This window comes from Pseudopodoces humilis, chromosome 21 (assembly GCF_049639895.1).
Source record: "Pseudopodoces humilis isolate 2021_Gansu_Grassland_sample_001 chromosome 21, ASM4963989v1, whole genome shotgun sequence".
Classification (NCBI taxonomy): domain Eukaryota; kingdom Metazoa; phylum Chordata; class Aves; order Passeriformes; family Paridae; genus Pseudopodoces; species Pseudopodoces humilis.
The window spans coordinates 4068684-4072480 of NC_142220.1; the positions used below are offsets into that span (position 1 = coordinate 4068684).

The window sequence follows — 3797 nt, forward strand, 5'->3', positions numbered from 1 at the left end:
TGGGAGGGGAACTGTGCCCGGCTCATGGCCCAGCTGGCTCGGACTGGTCACCCCTGGCACACCACGCTCTGTTTGCACAACTCAGCACAGGCCTTTTCTTTCCAAGGTCAAGGTTTCAGAGCTTGGGCGGCTCATTTTTTTCCTCTCTCCCCCTGCCCCACCCCTTTTTTTTTAAGGTTCCAGCCATCCCATGGAAGGATGAACTAAAAAGCAGGAGAGGTGGGAAACAAATCCAACACATTATTAATGGGAGAAGCGGGTCTGCCCAGCCTTTGGGACAATCCCCCTGCCTGGCTCCACACAGCAAGGTCAGAGCAAGGCTTTCCAATGATCTCACTGCTATTTCTGACCCACACTCAGCGCCTGCCGTGTTCCCAACACACTGGGTTTTGGTTGCTGAAGTTTGACCCAAGGGAGGATGCAACTCGGGAGAGTTGCAAAGCATTGAAAATGTTATTATAATCCAAACAAACCCCATTATTTTTAGTCCCCATTCACTTCTTACCTTACAAAAGCAAACATTTTCTGCCAGCCTCTCAAAAGTACATAACCCAGAAATAGTGCTAAAATTGAAAGTTTACAAGAAATACTGTTAAAATTGATTAATTTTTACATTTATTTTAAAGCAGTTAGGAAAATGTCTGGGTTCTGAATAACTGGTTTGTCAAGCCAGAGAGGTCAGGGAATTCTGTATTTAAATACAGCCAAGATTTTCAGCAGTAACACATCTTTTAAGTACATTATTTGTAATATGTTTTTATTGGGTAATTAAAAGGGGCCTCATTTTAATCCTCATTTAATAGCTCCTCATTTCATAGAGGTGTTATATTCAGAGCAAGGCAGCTCAGTATTTTCTGGGAAAAAAAAATCAAAGATCTTAAAGCAACTCAAAAGGGCCATCTAAAAATTTTTATGTTTTCAGTCAAGACTTGCATCCAAAATAAACTATTCTTTCCTCAACTCACAAAAAACCCCAAGCCAAACCCATCTCCAGCACAGCTATGATCAGATCATAAATGTCTTGATTAAAGTTCATTGGCTGGCACTTCAGGACTTTAGCTATTAATTAAAGCCAAAATCAAATTTATTGCCTGAGTGAGTAAGAAGAGGGGGTGGGAATTTGGGAGGTGAGCAAACACGTGATCTGCCCAACACATCCCTGCCCTGAAGACAACAACAAGGGCAGGATGGTACACACAGAACTGCCTGTTCCTGAACAGAAAGGATTCGGTCTTATTGTTCCAGGTGTGCTGTTCCAGAAGCGAGCAGATTCACAAGGCTCTCCCATGGGCCTCTCCCTGGGATTTCAGCATGGAGCCTGTGAAGGACCTTCCTCACAGACACCTGGGAGCTAGAAGGGAATATTCCAGTTCCACAGACTGAAGTTAAGCAACTGGTGAGCTGCCTGAATGTGTTATGGCCACAGAGAACAGCGATGCCAGAGCTTTATTAAAATGCCTGGTTCACAGTCCTGGCTTCGTGGCACACGTTTGGGCAGGACCTGACTTCTCAAGTTTACAGGATGGGAAACCTGCTTCAGGGAGAACCTCAGTTTCACAACTGGTTTCGACCAGAAACAAACCCACAGAATTCTAAGAATCTCTGCAAAAGCCATAAGATGGCTTTTGAACCAGTAGAAACATTTTGGTTTGACATTCTGCTGCTGTAGGGAGGGAAAAAAATAAATCAAAATAGGGTGTTTCAAAGCTGGAACTTTCTTCCTCAAAAGCCTCCAACAAAGGTGATGGGATTTTGACAGCACTCTATTTTGCAAGTAAAATAGTCTCTGCATTTTTCTAAACAAGTTCTAAACTGCATTTCCTGTTTTTATATCAAAACGTACTATGGCTTGTTTTGTGGCTTGCTAATAACATCCTGCACAACCATTTTGTGCAGACCTCCCCAAACACCTCATGCATTCACACTTCCAGCCCCTGCTGAGAAAGGCAAACAGCCCCCTGCCCAGCCAGGTCCAGGCCAAGTGAGGCACAGGAAACAGCAAAACTAGCTTTTTCTTAAGCATCAAAGGAAGCAGCAAGCTGTCTGGAAGAGGCTCCTCTGCTCTACCCAGATATCTGGCTATTGCTGATTTTGCAATACAATGACTCTACTCTTTACATATTTTAAGCTGTCTGGAACAACCAAAGTGATGTTATACAGAGGCAGCAGAAATGCCCTCACGTGTAAGTGTATGTTTGCACAGACTGATAGATTAAGAACCAAGCAATCAGGCTGAATTCTGGTGTAAATGGTACAATCTCACAAAAAGGGTGGTCAGACATTGGAACAGGCTGCCCTGAGAAGTGGTGGAATCTCCGAAGGGGTTAAAGACATGGATGTGGCAGTTGAAGACATGGTTTAGTGAACATGGCAGAGCTGGGTTAATGGTTGGACTCGATGATCTTGCACAGTTTGTCCAACCTTACCAGTTGTCTGATTGTAACTGCACTAAGCACTTGCTTATTCCAGATTGGGCCTATCTGTGAGAAGTACATCAAACCCAGCTCCTACAGAAAAGCAAGAAGACTCCTCACACCCGAGTGCACCCAACACTTCCCCTGCGGCATCACAGCGCAAACATCTGCTTTGTTTTTGCTGCGATTCACTCAGTTCAGGACACGGGTCCCTAGGCAAAACTCCGAGAAGTGTCCTCTGCAGGAGTGTTTCTGGATGCAGGGTGCTGGCAGGGACACCGGGGGATGCTCATCCACGGGCAGCGCGATACCACCCGCGGGCTCTCAACCCGTTCTGCAGCCCAGATACGCGGGTGTCGGGGACACCCGGCCGGCCGCACGGTGGAACTTGCTCCCTGATCCGCAGCTTCGTCGCGGGGCTCCGGGGCCGGATCTCCAACACTGAGAGCAAAAATGAGCCGCAAACGAGGCGGCGTCCGCGGCCTCCCCGCGGTGGGGCTGCCAGCGCACCGCGCTGCCTCGGCAGGCACGGACGGGGTTCGAACCCGCGATCTTCGGTTTACGAGACCGACGCCTTACCACTTGGCCACCGCGCCCGACGGGCTGGCTGCACCCGCGCGCCGCCAGTGGAAGGCAGCGAGCGGCGCGGCCGGGCCAGGCCGGGCAGGGACGGGACAGCACAGGACAGGACAGACCAGGACGGGATGGGATGGGCCAGCAGGGCGGCCTGGGGCGGTGGGATCGGGGCGGGACGGAACGAGGCGGGGCGGGTGCGCCGTGCGGACGCGGCCACGTGCGGACGCGGGGCGGAGCGCCGGGAACGGGAGCGCGGCGTCCCCCGCACCGTGTCCCTGCTGCGGCGCTCCTCGGAGAGCCCTTCCCGCTGCCGCCATCCCCCGGGTCCCCCAGCGCCGCTGCTCCGACACTGCGGAATCGGCGGTGAAGCTTTGCTTTCCTCCCTCCCGGTGTTTCTCACGGCAGTGGAACGCGGTGCATCACTGCGAAATCACAGGGCTGCCTCGGGAACAAGCAGCAGCTGTTCGGAACGAGAAAAGTCCTGCCAAGCTCGCATCTCCAGCTCCGTGGCTCGGCAGTGCTCCGGCACCTGCTCCCGGTTTGGGGAGGATCCCCTGGGGCAGGATCCGGCCCGCTGGGACGCATTGCCCGGGGCAGCGGGGAACAGCGGGGAACAGCGGGGACTGTCCCAGCACGGCGCGGCTCCGTTCCGCCACCGGCACCCTCTGCCTCCCGCCTCCCCGAGAGCCAAACAGCGACGTTTCCACCCCTTCCCTTGCGACAGGATCAGGCAGTCTGTGTTTCCTGATATTCAAACTGAATTTTCATGTTTTACTTCAAACCCATTATGTTCTGTTTAAATAGTCA

General features: G+C 51.6%; 1 non-coding gene across 1 annotated transcript; it reads right to left on the bottom strand.

The window, feature by feature from the left end:
- Positions 1-2938: 2938 nt before the first annotated feature.
- Positions 2939-3010, bottom strand: TRNAT-CGU (transfer RNA threonine (anticodon CGU)). Its single transcript has one exon. It is a non-coding gene; the product is annotated as a tRNA-Thr (tRNA).
- Positions 3011-3797: the final 787 nt, after the last annotated feature.